We start from the raw sequence: 21,019 nt of genomic DNA on the forward strand, positions 1-21,019 counted from the left end.
GACTGGCCAGTACCTTTCCAAGTACAATAGTTTAAAAAAATAAATCAAGACTAAAAGTTCAAAAACCCCATTCAGTTTGCTTTTACTTGTCCTGAAACCTTCTGACAGGTAAAGTTTTGATTCAGGCCATCTCTATGGTGTACAGAAGATAATCCACCGGACAGATTTTAAGGTCGTCTTCAGCTTTGAGTTACTCCAGCTCTACAGCCAAGCTCTTGCACTAAGCCAAAAAGCCCTTCTGAAATCTTCAGTGATTAAGAAGGGTGTGTACATGCAGAAGACTTAATAATGATGTCTGCTGGCCAAACTAGTTGGAACAGCCCCCCTTCACATTTGTAACTTTTTAAAATATTTCACCGGTATGGTACAGAAGTATGGTGTCATCACTTGTTCAAAGCCAGAATTATTCAGATAGAGGAATATAGGGAAATATAGCCTTATTATGTTGTGGTGTGGTGTGGTAATGGCCTTCACCCCATGCATTCCGAATTCTTCTGGTAATGGCAAACAATGATGCTAGGCATCCAGAAATTGTGTCACAATGTTGTTACATTGAAGACTGAGCAAATGGATTTCTCTGTAGAAGTTCATGAACATGGAAATACATTTCCATTCCTACTAAGCATGAAGATGTTTTGTTTATTTAGTGCTAAGCTGAACAATGGACCAATTCAGTCTCAGGGCAAGAATGATTTCCAGAGGTCTTGAGAACAAACATTTCAGTAGACAAGTATTTTGATGTCTCTGTGTATGGGAGGAATAACCCCAAACCCAGGAGAAGGTGGGAAGGAAGTGAAGGCACCCCTGAGGTATAGTTATTGTGGGACATTGACAAAAAAATGAGAGAAGTGGAAAAGATGCTTTCGGGTAAAGCATTGCTAAAAGCATGTGTGTAAGCTCTTCTAAAAGTATATGAAAAAAGTTTTAGTGGTAGTGCTTTTTCTTTTTTTTTTTTTAATTCCACCACACTAAAAAAAATCCCTCTTTCCTCAGTGTTTGTGCAGATCTTAAGGAGCAAATTTTGATACAAATAAACTGACCACTAAAAAGAATAAGATGATTGTTACATATTGACCACTGAATGGTCCACAGATAGCAGTGACCTATCTCTAGTAACGATATGCTTCAACCTTAGCCAAATAATTCCAGATTTTATATTTTTTTTGTAGTGCTCACAGAGGAAATTGTTATTGATCTAGATAAATATTTCAAAGTTCAGTTCAGTTAAGAGCTTTACTTAGATTTTAGACTTCATTTTGCCTTTTGCTTTTAGGGCTAATTTACTTATTCTCCTCCTTCCTCTTCCCTAGTAAGGCTGTACATTAAAATTTCATGTCCTTTTCTATATGATAATTAAAAAAAATTTAAAGATGAAGCACACTATGATGGCAAAAGATAAAACCTGAGAAGACTGCCTTGCAAAACATACGATTGCTTTGGAGTGCTACAATAAGAGAATAAAATAGTGTGTTATTAATAAATTTAGCAATGAATAATCACAGGTCTAAGAATTACCATTATCTGTTAGTGCTTCAGCTAGCAAGTAGGCTAACAAGTAGGCTAACAATGCCATTTTTGAATGGCATTGTCGAACAATTTTAAGAAAACATTTTCATGTGACTGTTCCTATTAAGAGTTTCATGGAAACTGGAAATGGGAGGGATATCTTTTCAAGATTTTTGCTCTGTTGTGAACACACAGTAGTGGTGTTAGTGGTCCTGCTGAAAAGAGTTTCAAATCTAGTATTTGCTATAAAACTGCAAATGTAAATCTGTGAAGTTCTCAAAACATAAGAAGAAATAAGACAACTGAAATTTGATACTTAGTAACTCCAAGGAGATCTTCTCCTATCTCTACAATTACAGCTTACACATATCATTATAGTCACAACATAATTATTGCTCATTTTGCACTTTTACAGATGGGGTACAATGTCAGAAGTCAGTAACCCTGACTCCCAATATATTTTCTAAGATTTATAATGCTTACAACCAAACGTAAGATCCTTAGGGCTTCCTGAAGCATAGCATAGTAAAAAAATAAATGAATACCTATTAAACTAGGTAACTAAGTTCTGATCACAAAAACAAAGGCTTGATACACTTTCACAGAAATTATTTTTCCTGAAATACACCGGGATTTTTTTTTTTTTAAATAAAACTGCCCTATCAAGGAGTTCACTGAGAACAGGATCCTACACTTTAAATTTTTTTGGCCTTTTGTTCAAAATATAATCTTTTGCACTAAATAACAAGACAACACTATATTAATCTGCATTACTCAGTTAATTTGCTAAGGTCTGTTCAACTATTCGTAGAGCACTTGATCTGCATCTTCTTGCCCATCAGACAGTCATGCACAATCCTGACAACCAGGAATGGTGAATCTGCTCTCCAAGATATTGGAAAAACTAGCAAGAAGTGCCACATTTCCAATAAAATCTAAGAAACTTCATGTAGTTGTAGCAAGGTCAAATCTACTCACAGTCCAAATCTAGATGAAAGCCTGCAATTTAAACAGCCCTGATCTAGAGATGTATGGAAAAGGTAATCAGTAAACACTGACCCTTTAACTGTTCAGGGCAAACAGTATCATTAAGTCGTGTTCCCATTTAATCTCATTTGTAAATAAGTAAGTCTCAAAAAATGGATCTCCGTTCTAGTGAAAGCATTTTTGCCAGCTGCAACTGAAATGGCTAAAATCTGAATACCTTCAGAGACCACCAAAACATTCAGCAAAAAATTCCATTTTTATATTCAATTACCTAGCAAGTATCTCAAGAGTAATAGTAGTCTATCTCTTGCTATAGGATGCAGAAAATGTAGATCTGTATAACAACATACAAAATCATATGTGTATAATTATAACTATATATATAAAAGTAGCTTTCAGATCACTGTAAATTTTTATTAAAATAATGAAATTGCTTGTAGAAGTGCAGACAGATAACATAATGTAACGTTACCTCACTGATGTATAATTTGAATGCCACACAATCAAAAGAAATCTGTCATAACGCCCCACACAATACAGAATAGTTAAAAGCTTTATTCTTCCTGTCAAACAATTAACTGCTGCTTTTTTATCACTGAAAGTGAGCATATAAATATTATGCTAACATGCAACAAAATGACCTGAAATTCAAATTTACACTGGGGCTGAAAATTCATGGTTAACATAGATAACCAAAACAATCTTCTCCTGTAGAATGTATTAAGTAATTAGTAGGGAGAAAAAATTAAAACTCACATGCCCAAGCACAGGACAGAGTCCCTGCAATGCTTGCAGTGGATTTATTTTAAGCCGTATTCACCTTGCACGAAACAGTATGGTTTCAGATGAAAACATCAGGAAATCTCTGAGCTCCAAGGATGAAATCTGGCATCAAAGAATTAAAAACAAAAGGACTATTTTAGTTTCACATGTGCTTTTCAGGAACCGAGCTTGCTCTGTGTTTTCGTTACAAGCTGCTAACACCCTCCATGGGAAACACGGTTATTTTAGACTTCTACTGCAGCAAACAGCTCCAGCGATTCCCTCTGAAGTGCTGGTCCCGCACTGGGATGGCCTCTCCCTTTTCCCAAAGGGAAGCAGGAATACTGTGTACAGCCGTTGTCACTGACTCATCCTCCTCCTCCTCCTCCTCCTCCTCCCAGTGGTGGCAGAGGTTGCCTCCTCTCCACGCAGCCACCAGACGTGCCTGCAAACTTTGTGGGATGCCACGAGAGGAGGAAGACTCCGGTACCGACTGCTCCCCAGCCTGCCTCGCCAGGGACGAGCGCCCCAGCCGCCCTGCGCCCCAGGCAGAGGAAGACCACACAGGGACGCTCCCCTCGGGGAAAGGTCTGGAGTGCAACACCCTGACCACCCATTTGTACAGGAGACAAATCCTAGCCATAAGCTAGCAGAAACACTAGCTAAACCTAAACCTAAACCACTCTGGTCACGGTTCCATCACAAAGCGTAATCACCTTGCCGTGGGAGATAATCACCTTGTAACATAGAGGCTTGACGGCAGTTATTCTATGGAAACGAGCATCATTTTATATAAAAAAATCAAGATTACAGGTAAATGTTAAAATTCAGCTGAATCCAAACAGTAAAGAAATGCTGGGGTTTTCTTCCTTTCCTTAAACAAAATTACATGCACATAAAGGACCACCGCTATCAAGAGAGAACACCTCTTACACAGCCATGAGTAACAAAACGCTCTTGGCAGTATTTACCCAGTTCTAATCAGCAGATAGAGTAAAAAAAAAACAAACCAAAAACAAAACCAAAAGACAACACACTAAAAAACAAATAAAAAACCAACCTCAGGAACAACAGGAAGCAGTATCATCTCAATGAAAGTCATGATTAAAGCTTTTAACTCAGCTATGAACCTTCCCAACTATTTGCAGCGCTGAGTAACATCCTGAATTTAGCAGCACTGACCTTCACTTTCAGTTCCCTGCTGCAATGCTGTTTTCTAGCAGAGAAGCAGTCTGCAAATCGGAAGTATAACACATATGCAATGCAGACTTCAAACAAAGGACCATTGTCACAACAAGGAGCCTACCACGAATAATCTCGTTATTGCAGTCGTGAACGATCTGACTCATGAAGTGTCTGAAGCAATGTTTCAGGCTACAATCGCTTGCTTATACACAAAGTACACCTGGCTATTTGACCCAGCAAATAGATGCTAAGTAAGGCTACGTGGTTTTATAAAGAGAAAACCTTGAGATAGTACAGCCAGAGCTGCAGAGTTAAGAGGAAATTAATTCTTCTACCATCATGCGTTTATCTTTCCCTTCTTTGGGAAAGGGGGAGACATCCCTACTCCTCCCTAGCCCGTTTTCCTTTTCACATTAGGATAAAGCACTTTGAATAATGCAGGGTACAACCAATGCACCCTTAAGCAGCCCTAAGTACTCAATACTCAACTAGCACTGCCCCGTGCCCCGAGGAACCCAGGCTGGGTGGCCAGCACACACGGGTCGCCCCGTCCGCCCCAGCACACAGGTACCGAGCAGGGCACCTGCCTTCGCGGTCCTCGCGAGCATCACGGGCACCGCAACACCCGCCCTTCCGAGCAAGGTATCGGGATGCAGCGACACGTGCGGAGTGAGGCTGCACCGTGCCTGCCCGGCTGCCGAGGCAAAAGACCTCGCAGTCCCTTAGAACAACCCTGCTGACATAAACGTTGCCGGCACAGCACTGCGCAGGTTACAAAGCTGGATGAAGCCCGCTGGGGTAACGCCAGGTTTGACGGCTCTACATGCTTGAGAGGGAAAACTGTCAATTGTCAGGCCACTAAGGATTAATACTAGAAAACAAACACCCAGTTACGGAAAAGACGCACAGAAGGGGGAAAAAAGTGCAGGGAGTCAAACTGCATTCTTCATAAACAAGAAAGCAACTGAATTAAACTGCAGAACTCAGCAGCACCGTAACTTACCAAATCTTTGCCAGGCCCAGGCAGCCTGGGCAGGCAGGAGTCTGGAAAGTGATAAAATGATTATTTAAAAAAAAATAAATAAACTTAAGAGACTACACAAGTGTTTCTTAACAAGGTAAATGAAGTTTCTTTATGAGCATATTCCCAAGCTGAACACACATTTTAACTTGAAATAGAGGGAGTGTTTTGTAGAAGCATTATGGAGATGTGAAGCTGCTTTTATGTAACTCAATTTATCAGAGAAACATGTTGTATCTTGTTTTTAAAATATTACAGAGATAAAAGTATCATCATTGAAATATTTGCATATTTTGTAGTACAAAGAAATGATGTATGCTAACAGACTATTTGTTGTCGCATTAACTTCAAACAAATAAGGAAATAAAGGTTGATTTATTACTATGTGTCTCAGGCTGTAGGACTGTAAAATTCCACTGACTGTAGCTTAAATAAAGGTCTAGCAAAAATAATGGAAAAAATCCTATCAACTTCATAAATCAGGACAAACAAGTGGTACAACATAAGGTATTTAACTTTATTAAAATAATTTATGAATATACCTTATTTATTCATAGCAACTAAAGGACTGACTTCTGAACTGAAATGTCTTAAATCTGCACTTTAAAGAAGTGTTGATGCGTTGCGGGTTGCATACCACACCCTTCATAAATAACAAACCAATTGAATCTGTTGTCCTGCAAAACACAGCAGCACCTCTGCCCCGGGACCCCGGTCACCCAGCCTGCGTGTGCTGCTGCTGCAGCCAGCCATGTCTCGTGGTACTTTTCAGTTCGATTTTTGACCCCACTCTTATCGATGGGACCCCTTCCAGAATCTCACAGTTCTAATTGTTATCTCCCAACCTCCATGCTTAATAAACCGCAGAGGAGTTTGTAGACCCTCCCGTGGCAAAGTTGGCCTTGGTCAGCTAAAACAGCTTGCTCCCCTCCCTTGTGCCTCACTGCAGCAGGCAAGGTGGAGAAAGACAGGAGGGGGACGGGGAAAATAAACTTCAGCGTGCACATACACACATAGGTTTACACACGCACGCATGCGTGTGTATGTAAATATGTACTTACATGTATACAGTATACCTAAAACCAGGTTTACAACTACGGGATGTATATATAGTTAGAAATGAAAGGTGGAGTCCTGAATCCACAGAATGATCAGCTGCTTTGGCTAACAACTCCAAGTTTTGCTCCCGTTTACATGAGGCAGTTTTGGAGCAATGCAGCATATACTGAAGCTCACTAGCAAACCAAATCTGACAGCTGTTGTTTGATTCACTATGTCGGTCGTATCCAAAAAAAGTCTCATGAAAATTCCCTCAGTAAACCCCCATGCCCATGAAGGGGATCAGGAAGGTGTGCTCACACCACTGCAGGGTTTAGTGCTAGGGAGCAAATGAAATGATACATAACAAAGCATCATATACCCTTGACTGCATCCAGTAGTAGGATCACATTTAGAGTACTTAAGGGATTTAATAAATCAATTTTAAAATAGTTTCAGCTTTTTTCAGAGATGGCAATTAGATTAAGAGTGTTTATTTCAAGTGGTATAGCTAAGGCCATACTATTCCATGTGTAGATATCCCTCAGAGTAAGAATATCCTTTCGTAGTCAAAACCAATCTACTGTAAACAGAGATCGGACTAAACCAAAAGAAGACATTTTCAATGCAGTACAAGACTGTCAGCATATTCCTTCATAATTCCACAGGTATTTTGGAATGGCACAGACCAACCACAGATAAATAAAAAGAAAGAGCAATTTCCAACTATGTATTTGTATCTATTTTCTCATTCCCTCCCAGTAATAAAGTATTCTCCCATAAATACCATGGAATTACAGCATCTTAAGATTTCATATTAGAAGTCCACAGGGATGTTTCTGTGAAGTAATAATCCTTGTGGAAGTATTAGTAGATTATTGTTCCATTTATATGTAACCTTGAAAATGAAAATTTTGAAGATTTAGAACTTGTAGATGTTTTAGACTAATGTTTCTTTATTTTGTGCTACTAGGAAAATATTTCTACAGTAGAGGCATAACCCCCAAATAAAATTGCTGACAAAGTCTTAAATACCAAAAAGCAGCAAAAAGTCCTGAATCTAAATTTAAAAAAAAAAAATTTTTAAATCAAGTTATGATGAGATTTCTTAACCCAAGTCATTAGCTGTGTTAACATTTGCAGCTTATTATGGGTATTAAGCAGAACACATTTTTATCTGAGCGTAAAAGTTTGGGACTTTCCTCATATGACCTCCCTGGCGTACTGCCAAGGCTCAGCTCTTGTTGACATTTAATCTGAACATAATCCCTGAAATCTCTGTGCCATTGCTGGGTTGCATGGGAATGACTCCCCGACAACGTACATGGAATTGTGCTGTAAATTTTATTTTCAGCTCATGGCTGTTCCCCTTCCTTTCCAGCTTTTGCAAATTATTTATTTGAATAAAAATAAATAATCTATACCCTTTATTTGTTATAGAACCATATAGTACCTAAAAAAAGAAAACAAGCCCAACACTTCTTATTTCAGCTGTTTTTCTACTGACAGCTTCCATATTTTTAAGGGAGCAAACTCCAGAAAAAAAAAAAAAAACAGCAGCTGATGAAAAGCCTGGGTAATGAGCTGCAGTGGCTCAAACAAGCCCATCAACACAAAACAGGAGCAAGACCACACTGCAGCAGAGGGGTGAGGGTTCCAGCTGAGGGTACTTGCACTCATCTGTGGTCTTCTCAATGAGCAATTGCCTTTACAAAAAAAGCATACAGTTAAAGAGTCTTTTTCTTATTCAGATGCCTCTGATCTCTGAAGCCAACTGCCTTTTTGTCATGAACACTGTGAAAAATCACAATGTCCAAGATTTCCACATCTGTGATTTTTGGCACTTGTGCAAGGGTAGGGACTGAATAACTGATGTCTGAACAACACTAATGAAACTGAGGCAACACAGCAATTTGTCCTGCAGGGAAGCGTAGAAAAGCCCAAAAATCACTGCAACAAGATGAGTGTGGATCTCTCATTGTTTTCTGTGTTCTCAGGATTTCACAAGTATTTTTCCCCTGCATTCAGGAAGGAGCTAGGGAAGGCAAAGCAGCATGGACTTTAATCTTGCTAATGCAGGTCCTAAAAGCAGTAAGTTGTACAGCAGTATGAGCTCTAGTATGGGATGGAGAGACCTACCCATTGACCTGCATACTTAGTTCAACAACAATTTAAGTGCCATTATAGTTCATGTGAACTAACACTGGTCTACCTACACTTGCTGTGGTCCAATTTCTGCCTGAAGCAGAGATTGGCTCTTATTGAGACTTCTTATGATCCCAACATTTCCCCTTTCCTATGTAAAGTAAGTAAATAAAATTAACAGGAAAGATTAAGTATTCACTTCAAAAGATGAACTCAGTTTAAGAAAATGCAAAAGGATGACAAAGTAATTTAATTGTTTTAAACTCTTAATTTCCAGCAGAGAGCCTGCTTTGTTCAGCAGACTCTTCTCCCTGTGCATTAACCCCTCCCCACAAAGACACTTCCTACACAATGAGTTGACCAAGCTGCCAAGGACCATAATTCCGTGGGAAAAGAGAAAGTGCTCTGAAGTATTCATAAAGGCTTATTTTATTACCCTTAAGTTACTTCTCATGCTAATCTCTTCATATGTGTAAAACATGTATCCTATTTCAAAGGTATTCTTTGGGCTTGGGGTGCAGGGGACCTTTCAGTTCTTCTCCTTCTGCTCTTTTAAGAAAGCTAAAGCTAAACTCCAAAGAAAATAGGAGCTACTCCTCCAGTCCTCTGTTTCCTGCAACAGAGTGGCCTGATCCAACCAACAGCCACTTAAGTCAATGGGGAGCTGTTAGTGTTGTGTTTAGGCCATGTAAGAGTGAGAAATTGAGAAACATGTTTTTACCTGGCCTTCAGCCAGGTACAGTGCCACCACTAATGAGTGGCTGCTATAATGAGACCTTTTGAAAGACTCGTATGTGAGATATGAATCAATGAACACAATGCAAACCCCATCCCCATCTCAAAGAGGGCAAAAATCATTGCAGCTTTACCATAAACATTTTTAGGTGTTCTGGTGCCAGCCTACTGCCAAAAGAATTCACTGATAGGGAAGGGCAAGGTCTGTTTGCAATGCAGTCCTCCCCTGGGAGATGCATTTCATGGCTCCCAGCCAAAGCCTCCAAAATACCCTCAGGGTAGCAGTTGGGCTGGAGCTGCCCCATCACGCCCTTCCACTGCAGCCAGTTTTGCCTATTTTTGCAGCTGGCACCACCAAAGGCTACAAAAACTTGTAGTCAGCACAATCCCTTCCAGACTGACTTTTCAGACTCTTCAGCTAATACTGAGATCAGTGCATAGACTGGCAACAACTGTAAACACAGTTGATAGATGAGGCTCTGCACCTCCCTAAACCTTTTCTTTTTCATAGCAATTTCTGCGTGACTGTTACCATCGTGGCCCTCACTAGCCTCGAAAGAAAACTGCCCACCAAACCAGCTTGTAAAAACATCGTTTCACTTAGCACTGACACAACAAAATCCTTTTTGCTCAGTGTTTCTAATCCCCATGATAACAGCACCGTACACAGAGCGTCATGATGACAAAAAGCTATACTGGTTAGTCCAATGTCTCAGGGGTAGTTTCTTCCATTGCCGCTCCACAGGCACCAAGAACCAGCTCAGGAGCTTAAATCTTGATGCTAAATACATGTTCACTGTGCTGCCAATCCTGTCGTTTTCAAGACAAAAAAACAAGTCTGTGCAGCCTACAGCTACTAGTGATGTACATCCTACTAGTACACCATGTACTATCTAAATGAAAAAATACTTTCAATGGTGAGTGAGGAAGACTATGGTTTTAATAACGTCTCCATTTGCAACTAAAACCACAGACAACAGAAAACAAACTCAGAAAGGGAGCAACCAAGGATTATAAAGAATATTACATATATAGGTATATCTTATACAAACCATTTTTGGAAGAACACATTCAGCCAAAGCAACAGCACTGCTCAGGAATTCAATGATCCCTTCCAAGAGAGAACTGCAGAGGGTTTTACAAACTAGAAATCCCACAGAGGCAAGTAAACACTACCTATTTTCATGTACAGCGTTACAAACAAAGCCTGAAGAGTGAACTACAGATGTGAAGTTCAAAAAAATTCCATGTGTGCAAGCATATGTTATGATCTGTATGTGCAATTACCGTGGCTCTGTGTGATACGTAAATATACACATACCAGAACAATAATTACTTATCTAACTTGCTGTTGTGGGTCTGTAACAGCACTGGCTTTGTGAACTACTGTTGTACCTGCACTTGCAAATGAGCTGCACCACTCTCTAGAAAGCTCATTCAAGCTCACAGGGTTTGGTTTGGTTTTGTTGTGTTGCTAGCTTAACATAAAACTTGAGTTGTGCCCCTAACCTGACTCTTAGTCAAAGAGAAAAGATCTTAGCGCTATGGAAGCGGGGCTGCAAGCCTGAGCAGATGGCCCACAGGGAGGAGGAGGAGGTGGCTTGATATTGTTGCAGATAACAGCACTAGCGATTCAGTTAGGAAGCAAAAGCTTGTATTTCAGCATCCTCCTCAAACACTAAGCCTGAGAGAGACTGGTCTAGTGTATAAAATGCACCAGGATGCAGAAGCTCACGGGGAAATGGCACAGCCAGCTCAAATCCGCATCTCTACACTCTTTTCCCCTGCAAAACGTGGTTACCTTTTCAATAATGCCTGCTGAGAACAGTCCCTCTCCCACGCCATCATGCCACAGGTGTCATCTGGGAGCATGCTAGTTGGCACAGGCCAAAACCATGTCACGGATTGCGCTAGAAATTAAACAATATGGACAATCATAAGATACAAGTCCTGGCCCTGATTAATTTACCAATGTAGACACAGCCTTGGTGAAGCAAAGTGGAAATGTAGTCTTTCAAGCCCATTGCTGCAGTTAAAATACAAACATTAGAAACAGGGTGGTACAGCAGGACTAAAGACTAAGACTGCAAATTTTTGTCCCATAGCCACAACACGATCATGTTCACACCACAAGGAAGCGGGAAGCACAAACAACTTCTAAATACAAAGTCAAATGTTCCTCTGAAAATAAAGAGGCCAGAAGATGAGTGCTATAATAGATATCAGGGTGCTGGCAAAGGCAAAGTGTGAAATGGACGCTTTCCAGCATTCAGTTTAGGAAGACAAACATTGTTTCACAAATTCACTGTAGCCCTGCTTATTTTCCAAGCTCCTTAACTCATGCCAAAGGGCTTGGACTTTCTGAACATCCTGTTCTGTTTCCTCCACCGCTAGTCTGAGTCCTCGGCGCTAAATGTCTTTATTTCAGAGTCCCATTTTCTATCATTTTATTCCAAACTCCGCACTCTTTGTACAGGCTTTGTATTTTACCTCTGGGTAAGAGTGAAGACAAGCAGATTAATGAGAAGTCTGAACAGCACATTAAGTTACACCTATTTTAAGAGCCTTCTACAGCAAGCATCCCAAGGCACTGTATAAAAATAAAACTACGCAAATCACATTTAAAACTAACAAAAAGCTTGCAGATGCTGGCATGCCTTGAAGCATAAATATAAAGATCGATGATTAAACGATTCCACAATTCCCCAAAGTGTTGGAGCCACATGAACACAGACCATTTTACCTGTCATTGCCTGGATGCATTAGCAATCTGCTCGGATGTAAAGCTGAGGCATCTCCAGGATGGCCTACTGGCAGGAAAAATATTCCCCCCGACGAGGGCAGGAAAATGGCTTTAGTCTATGATCAACAGCTGGCCATTTCAGGGATTTCCTAACTGACTAAGGTCAATGCCTCCTGCACCTCTCAAAGGCAGCTGCAGAACACGTTTCTGCTCCTTTCTTTGCCCCTCCACAGCTGCAAGAAGTTCAAGGTACAAGTGGTCTCATCGGAGTGACTACAGTAGCAAAGGCTTGCGCAGAGACAGGAACGTCATCTCTCGTCCTAATGACTTTTAACTCCCAGATCCACTGCTCTTGGGACTCCACCAACACCACAAGAAACAGAAGCAAGGACCTTGGCATGGCTGATGTGCACACTGGGCCTGGCTCATCCACCCGTACAGATATACCTCCTGGCCGGTGGGGTAAAGTGACATGGGAGAAGGCATTTCTCTCGGTATGAGAGGGAACTGCTGCTGCCACTGAAGTGCCAGGGAGCCTGTTGCTGTTGGTGTGGACACAAAACAGTCCACTTGCTTCCTACTTCTCTGCCGTAAGACTTCCCATCCTGCTTCCTTCCTCTTCCTTCCCAGGACAGCGTTTCAGGCTGAGACCAAAGCATGCAGTCAGAGATACAAGGAACCAACTATGACCTTATTTGCCTTAAATAACTGCATTTCTACACTGTCCAACTGTGAGCTTATTTGCCTTAAATAACTGCATTTCTACACTGTCCAGTTACAGTGCCCAAGCAGCCATGGCGCAGAGCAGATGCTCCCACGGGAACCTTAGACCCCGATGACTGCATCAAAGCACCCCGGTAAGGAATCTGGGTGACCGTGCCCTTGGTCTCATGCTCATCAGGAGCTGCTGCTGGCTGTCAACACCTACGTCAGGAGACCATGCAGCAGAGCTACAAGCAGGAGGCACAGTCCCGCTGTGCTCCAAGACCCCATGCCCTCCATACAACCCTTTTCCAGGAATCCTCCAGCGTGGATCCTCACTCCCAGCTACCCGGCTGACCACGCTGCTGCCTGGTAAGCATCGCTCCTCTGTGAAGCTCCCACGTAACTGCTTCATCTTGCCCTGCCATTTTAAGGCAGAAATGGTTAAAGCAATGTACAGATAATCAGCTGATCCTTACCAAGACATAGTTCCCTTTCTCGAGATAGTTTAGGAGAAAAGAACCAAGTGATGCATTTGCAGCCTCTCCAAGCAAGTACTGTTGAAAGATCAGCTTTGGCCTGCAACCCATAACAAACAGCAGTGTGGTTCACACTAGATTCAACCCTACTTTAAAATTATGTATTTATTAATACACACAAAAGAGGAAAAGGAAGTAACAACACAAATGGTAAGTGGACAGTAGGCTGTGGTTGCAACAGGGAAGTCAAGCTAAGGCCCAAGGGCCATCAAAACTTAAACCTGTTCACGTTACTTTGTGTGCAGCTGAGGTGACCACCAGCACGTGCACATTCTAGAACTCATGGAATTAAAAAAAATTAATTTAAAAATGTTATGGCTGCCAACGTAATGACATTCGTGAAGAGTATTGACTTCAGTAAGTTAGCTAAAACCAGAGCTACAAACTTATGAGGGGGACATGGAATAACATCAACATAAGAAGAACCAGAGGTCCTGAACAATTCTGGAATCACATTTTGAAACCAACTCAAGAATATGTACGTGAAATCAACCTAACAGACAAAGCTGATGCTTCAGTAAAGAAGGCCTGGACAGACAAGAGTTCAAGCTCACATTGCTCGAGTAAGGAACACTCTCCTCACTATCTGGCTCAGAAATCACTTGAATTCCAGAGTGGCCTAATTGTCTACAGGAAAGCAGGGAAACTATTTTAAGTAAGCATAACTAAAAATAAAATGGGAGATGCAATGAAAGGAAAAAAGAAAGTGGTCAGTGATAAATACAGTATAGAGATTTCACTATTTAAACTTCTAAGGCTATTTATATTTGAAAGCTTTCCCTTTGAGACACTGGCAGGCAGGCTTCCACATTCATCAGTCTGGTATTCATTCAACTACACAGTATTTATAGAAACATGTCAAGGCTAACAGGAATAAAAAAGACATTAAAATTAATTTCTGTCACAATTTGGGGTTATTATTATCACCTCACATTCAAGTTCAGCCACACATAAACAAAACATTTCCCAACATTACACTGATACACATTTTGAATGCTCTCCATGAAATCCTGCTCCAGCAACACAGCACACCATGAAAAAACTAATGTAACAGTTTGACACGGTCTGACACAACTCGCGTTGCCTGGAGATAAGCTCTTTCAGATGAACTTGCTGTGTGGGCTTGATTTCCCAAAAAGCTGAACACTTGATGTCATTCAGGACACTGGCACAGCACCTGTGATGGCAGGGCCATGAAGAACTTACACAACAGCAATTCACAATAGAGCAAATCTAAAGGGCAGAACTGAAGAGGAAAGGATCCATGAGAGTGGCATGACTACTGAAAAGACTGACGATAAGCTGGAGGAGAACTGTGGAAATACCCTGCACAGTCCCTTCCAAAAATGTTGCATTTGGCTCTTCAGAAGCTAAGGCATTTGAAAGGAAAGTGCAACTCCTCTTGTGCATCTCTGAAGTTTCTCAGAAAACACCAACTGTGCATCCGGTTAAGAACAGATCACATTCAGGAACCCACTTGGAAAATGCAAGCAAAGATGCATGCTGCTTTTCTAGTAACCTGGATGATCTAACTTAGTTTCAGAGTCAATTGACTGCTTTTTGCTAAAATTGAAGTCTGTTATTATGTTTGTTCATGTGTCAAAACTGTTTAGCTTAATTAGCTAGCTTTCCTCTCCAGCAGTCCCTTCCCTGATGTATTTATTAAGAACTATCTTATCATGCCTCAGGTTTTACTTTACTAGTCTATTCTGCAAAGATATAGGCTCTCAGAAATGCTTTTCTTTCTGTACCTGTTCTAGTTTGAATCGTTTTTGAATTCAAAGCTCAGAATTATATACAGCACAACATATGAAATTTCATTACATTTTTCTTCAATGACTGTAAAATTTCCATGCCTCCATCACCTTCACACTACCCCTATTCCATTCTAGATCCATATTTATCTTTCCAGGGGCCACATTACTTATCCATTTAGGTCTGGAGATTTGCCTTGTTGTGATACAAGTTTCAAGTACTTTTTAAAATATTTTCTCTACTTTTAAATGTCTAGGCTTTTTAGCCCAGCCAACTTAACTACCTACTAACCTTACTACCTTGTTTCCTTAATTTCATAGCCTGTTTTTCGGTGAGAAAGAGCATTATTCAGATCTATGTTTGCTTATGCCTGTATTAAATTTAAATGGAAACAATTAAATGCACAATTCATCCAAGCTTATTTTGTATAACCAACTCTTCTATAATGTCCTCAAGCTACATCAAAATGATTTCTGAGAAAGCACATCAACATCTCCAGTAACCTTTTTTAAGAAGAAATCAGATTCACTGCCTCAGCTTGCACCCAAGACAGTCAATGGCCTAAGTCTCCAAGGGATTGCATCCACTGAGCCATTTACAGCTATATTTCTATGAGCAAAACAGACATGCCCAAGATTGTTGAGACTAACTGGCACAGAAGGTGCCATGCTATTAAACTCCCTCACCCTTCAAAACATGGTGGCTGCTTTCAAACTGCCTACCAGAAATAATCCCAAAATAACTTTCAAACTTTACCTGGGAATAGTTCAGGGTGAGTTCCCATAAATATAAACCAAACCTAGGCCAGGGACAGTTAACAGTAGAGACAATTGATTTCCGGGGCCTGGGAATGCTTCCAAGCACCATTTAATTTACTAGTACAGACGTGCCCGTTGCATGAAGACCTCTTAATGCCTGCATGACCCTGAGTTCTTCATGACTCTTTGTAGATCTTTATTAGCTTGTCATTCTCTCCCCTTCCTTCTCAGAGATCAATATAATTCTACTGATACCACACCAGCCACAGCTTTTGGGAGACTTTTCTCTGGCTTGACATATTGATCTTTGTTTTGTTCCAACAGGGATGCTGAGATCTTTGCGTCAAGTTTCTTCTTCAGGACCATTTTCACCTTTATGTCCGTATGGTGTTTCTTTGCTCCTGGAAAACAAAATACTGCTCTTTCCCCTAGCTAAGCTCTGCTGATGGATGTGTCTTTCCACCTAAAGAAAAGGAGTCTTCAGACACACGCATCTGCATCTTCCTCATATCGCTAGGAATCCTGGATCTTCATGGGTTTTTCTTCATTTTTCCCATGCTGCTGCCCAATTATCTTCTAATTTCTCTCCCCAGTTCTTTAATCGCATCCTTGTTCCTCCTCAGCCTCAAGTGTCTAGTTATCTCCATCTCTGGTGGGTTGACCCTGCCTGGACGCCAGATGCCCACCAAAGTCATTCTATCACTCCTCCTCCCAGTTCGACAGGGGAGAGAAAATATAACAAAAGGCTCTTGAGTCGAGATAACGACAGGGAGAGATCAGTCACTAATTACCATCACGGGCAAAACAGACTCGACTTATGGAAAATTAACTTAATTTATTGCCAATCAACCAGAGTAGGGTAATGAGAAATAAAACCAAATCTCAAAACACCTTCCCCCCCACCCTTCCCTTCTTCCCAGGCACAGCTTCACTCCCGGATTCTCTACCTAGCCCCGCCAAGCAGCACAGGGGGACGGGGAATGGGGGCTGCGGTCAGTTCATCACACGTTATCTCTGCTGCTTCATCCTCTTCAGGGCCAGGACTCCTCGCACTCTTCCCCTGCTCCAGCATGGGGTCCCTCCCACGGGAGACAGTCCTCCACAAACTTCTCCAATGTGAGTCCTTCCCATGGGCTGCAGTTCTTCATGAACTGCTCCAGCATGGTCCCTTCCATGGCATGCAGTCCTTCAGGAACAGACTGCTCCAGCATGGGTCCCCCACGGGGTCACAAGTCCTGCCAGAAAACCTGCGCCAGCATGGGCTCCTCTCTCCACAGGGCCACAGCTCCTGCCAGGACCCTGCTCCAGTGCAGACTTCCCACGTGGTCACAGTCTTCTTCAGATATCCACCTGCTCCGGCGTGGCGTCCTCCACAGGCTGCAGGTGGGCATCTGCTCCACCGCGGACCTCCCTGGGCTGCAGGGGGACAGCCTGCCTCACCATGGTCTTCACCAGGGGCTGCAGGGGAATCTCTTCTCCGGCACCTGGAGCATCTCCTCCCCTCCTTCTGCACTGGCCTTGGGGTCTGCAGGGTTGTTTCTCTTACACATTCTCACTCCTCTCTCCAGCTGCAGTTTCTATGCCCACAGCAACTTTTTGCCCCTTCTTAAATACATTATCCCAGAGGCGCTACCACTGTCGCTGATGGGCTCGGCCTTGGCCAGCGGCGGGTCCGTCTTGGAGCTGGCTGGCACTGGCTCTGTCGGACATGAGAGAAGCTTCTAGCAGCTTCTCACAGAAGCCACCCCTGTAATCCCCCCTGCTACCAAAACCTTGCCACACAAACCCAATACACCATCTCACCCTCCTTTTTTCTGGTGCCACTCTTCTTCTTTGGTGTCATCTGTTTCTCCTTTTTTCTCCTGAGTTCTCAATCATAAAAAATCAGTCTTTCACTTGATTTCTCCACTACCAGTTACTGCCAGTGTCTACACTGTGATTACAGCCACATGCATCTGTGGTCAGCTTCCTCAAAGACCTGTCCCTTCCAACTACTATTTTTATATACAGCTGTGCATTCAGATCACAACTGCTTCTTCTTTTTCCTCGTGTCTTTAGCTCCCTGCCTCTAGCTGCATCTAAACTGCTTGGATACTCTCTCTCCTGACGTCTGTCAGGTGATATTTCTATGTAAAAATAGATCCTATCAGGTAACATTGAAGAAAGTAAATTTTCTGTTCCTGCATCCAGTCTCAGTGTCTTCTTTGCTACCCTTCATTCAGTGCTGCATCATTGCACATCCTTCCTTGTCTCTGCCTTCAAGGAAAAACAAACAGCCCAGACAAAACCCATCCAGACTCGTAAATGTTCGTTAAACACTGGCTCCTCTGCCCACTGACTTTTAAATTTTTGGCCACATCTGAAAGGCAGTTATCTGCACAGCCTGAACTAAGCTCTCTTAGGTGAAAGGCTTCAGTTGTGACCAAAGGCAGAAAACCTCCTTCATATCCTTCAGCTACAAGAAGTTTAATCCACTGACAACTGCAAATAAGTCCTGCAAACACCAGAAAAAGGAAAAGAAGAAAGAGTAATTAGAATGTAGGGCAGGAATTCTTGTACATGAAGCTTTACTACAACTTAAAGAAAATGGATGCCTACCTAAATAGAAGAAAATGAAAGAAGTAGTGGGAGGAGTTTCATGTCAGAGATCAGTAAGTCCAGTTTGAGTAATCTTCATTTTCTGATAAGAGGCTAGGTACTAAGACATAACTCCTCATGCTTGTGAAATAGGAAAAAAAGAGTTTACATGAACCTCAGATACAGAACATAATTATTGGAGCTTTCTCCAAAATTGGAAATGATTGCAGAAGCATGGGGCTAAAAAAAAATACAGTTCAAGGATTTAACAAGGATATCTTTTTGTAAATCAAAGTACAGACTCTAACTCTTGATTATTCCCACCAAAGTGTGAAACTATATTAAAGAGTTGGATCACACAATCTAAACTGCACTTTATTGTTTTTTTCCTTTGAAACAACACAGATTTTATGAGACAAATAATAAGGACAGATCTTCAAAGGACACATGGATGTGTAGGAACAGAGTACAAAGCAGAGTGTCATCTGAACTTTCTTATTATATAATAAAAATAGCACTTTGTTTTGAGAATTAGGAGTTTATCAGTTTCATTTTCAGTGCAAGGCTTTCCTACACATCCACACATGCAAGGAAGGATAAGCAATGAACTGCAGGAAAGCCCTGTGCCCTTAATGCTTTGGTTTATCTCCAGAACTTGAAATCCAGCAATGCTGCTAAATAAATAAGGCACACTGAGACACAAAAAGAAGGAGTATGCCGACTGCTTTCAAGTAAACAAGCATCCAGGCATCAAATTTAATTGTCAATAACTGGGAGGATTTTCAAAGATGCAAAAGGACAATAAATGCCAAGTTCAAAAGATACTCAAGGTTGGGTGAAGTGATCTAATTGCTCCTGTAAATCTACAGTTCCTGAAAACTATGAAGTCTCCTTCACTGTTGTTAAAGATTTTGGAACGTGTATCCACTATAAACACTATACTAATTACAATTAATTACATTAATTTTCTCTCATAATTTCCGCAGTGATTTTCCTGAAATGAAGCAGGCCAAGAATACATCCAAACAGGTATTTCCTCTGCTAGGTCACCGAAGCATGCTGTTGTACCTGGCCTACTGACCTGGGCAGACCTCTGCCTAAAACTGATTTAGGACATAAGTGAAAATGAGTTTGAAGGGGTTTTTCTCCCCCGAATCATCATAAAACCACCATGAAGTCTGAAACTGCTAGAGGTTTCTTGCCAGAAAACATCCCTGAGACTCCAGCTGTTGTATCACCAGCAGTCAGGTTGGTGGTACAGGAGGTCTCACACTTCACCTGACTGCACCAGCCTCGCCTGAACTAGCTGCAGAAAACCTATTAACACCTTTCTGGCAGATCACATTTATCTGTGGCCTCTGTTACAACATACAGTGCTGAGACTGCTCCATGGACCCTGGCAAAAAAACAGGACTCTTTTAGCTGGCTTTAAATTAGGGTCATTTTTTCCCTTAACAATGCAGACCAAGGCACAGTCCCTGACTCTAAGCAGTGCTGCCATGAATATTTTTTAGAAAGCAGAGTAAAACAACAAAGAAGATATATCAGAGTAAAAGCCTACATCATTAATTCCATACTTGATATACAATTTATGGAGATAAAACAAAGCACAAGACTTTCACAGTTCCTTCTAAAACTTTATAAATCTTCCTCTGAATTCCCAGTGTTGCTTTGACTTGCTTTTTAGACTAATTCTTTGCCAGAGGTGCTATATAATTGTTTATGTCTCATCTAACCTGAAGTGGAAGTTGAAATTCAACAAATAAATATGCAAATATCTGCTACTGATTTGTCCTTGCAAAATACAATACAAATGTTTATTGCGATCCTATTTAAGAAGTTCCCAGTGGACATATTTCTAGCAATGGATTAAATGCCAACAGGATCAGATTTTCCGAGAGCCAATCGTGAAGGGCTAGGAAACCCGTGTAAAGAAATTTCTGAACAAGATTCCACAGATAAATCCTTTTGTTATGAAAAATATTCAGAGAAGTATGCTTAGCAGGGAAATGTGACTGACTGGTTCAGTATTCAACTACTTGCCACACATTTACATCAAGGAAAAGCATTTTTCCCACCAGTGGGAGAATTTAATTACATGGGGTACAGGGAAAAGAAAAAAAAATCCATTGTGAAAGGGCTCTTTCACCCTTCTAGTCAAAGTGGATGTCTTAGAATATGTCAGCTGGACAAACTGAAAATACAAAAATAAAAGATGATTAAAGATAGTGTATCTTCACCTAGCAATTGGTAACTATGTGTTCCAGCCAGAGAAAACACTGGGAAAGCTACTGGAGGAGTTTTCCTTTGGCTCAGGGAACAGATGAGCAAGAGTTCTCCTAAGGCATTGCTTACAAAGCCAAAAGCTGTTAAATTCAGCAGCGGCTAAAGCAAGTTACAACACAGTCTGCTCCAGCCTATGTGGACAGAGCCAAGCTACAGTATAATAACGTTTAGGGGGAAAAGAGAGAGAGGAGAGAAAACATACCTTATGGTTTTATCCCAAGTCTGAACCAGACTCACAGAGCTGTCTCAAGCAAGTCAGAATATGGAGGTAGAAAAGGCT

At 41.3% G+C, this 21,019-nt stretch overlaps 1 protein-coding gene across 6 annotated transcripts in view; it reads right to left on the reverse strand.

The window, feature by feature from the left end:
- THRB (thyroid hormone receptor beta) overlaps window positions 1–21,019 on the reverse strand; it is a 173,565-nt gene that overhangs the window by 100,853 nt on the left and 51,693 nt on the right. For 3 of the 6 annotated variants that reach the window (XM_075052416.1, XM_075052399.1, XM_075052391.1), the window contains exon 3: window positions 3,250–3,378. The exons of 1 other annotated variant lie outside the window; for it this stretch is intronic. The gene's annotated coding sequence lies outside the window, so the exon portion shown is untranslated. Of the gene's footprint in view, window positions 1–3,249; window positions 3,379–4,315; window positions 4,490–11,180; window positions 11,290–21,019 lie in introns of those variants that run through there. 2 more of the 6 variants (XM_075052407.1, XM_075052427.1) reach the window with 2 other exon arrangements.

The sequence above is a fragment of the Buteo buteo genome, chromosome 2, assembly GCF_964188355.1.
Source record: "Buteo buteo chromosome 2, bButBut1.hap1.1, whole genome shotgun sequence".
Lineage (NCBI taxonomy): Eukaryota > Metazoa > Chordata > Aves > Accipitriformes > Accipitridae > Buteo > Buteo buteo.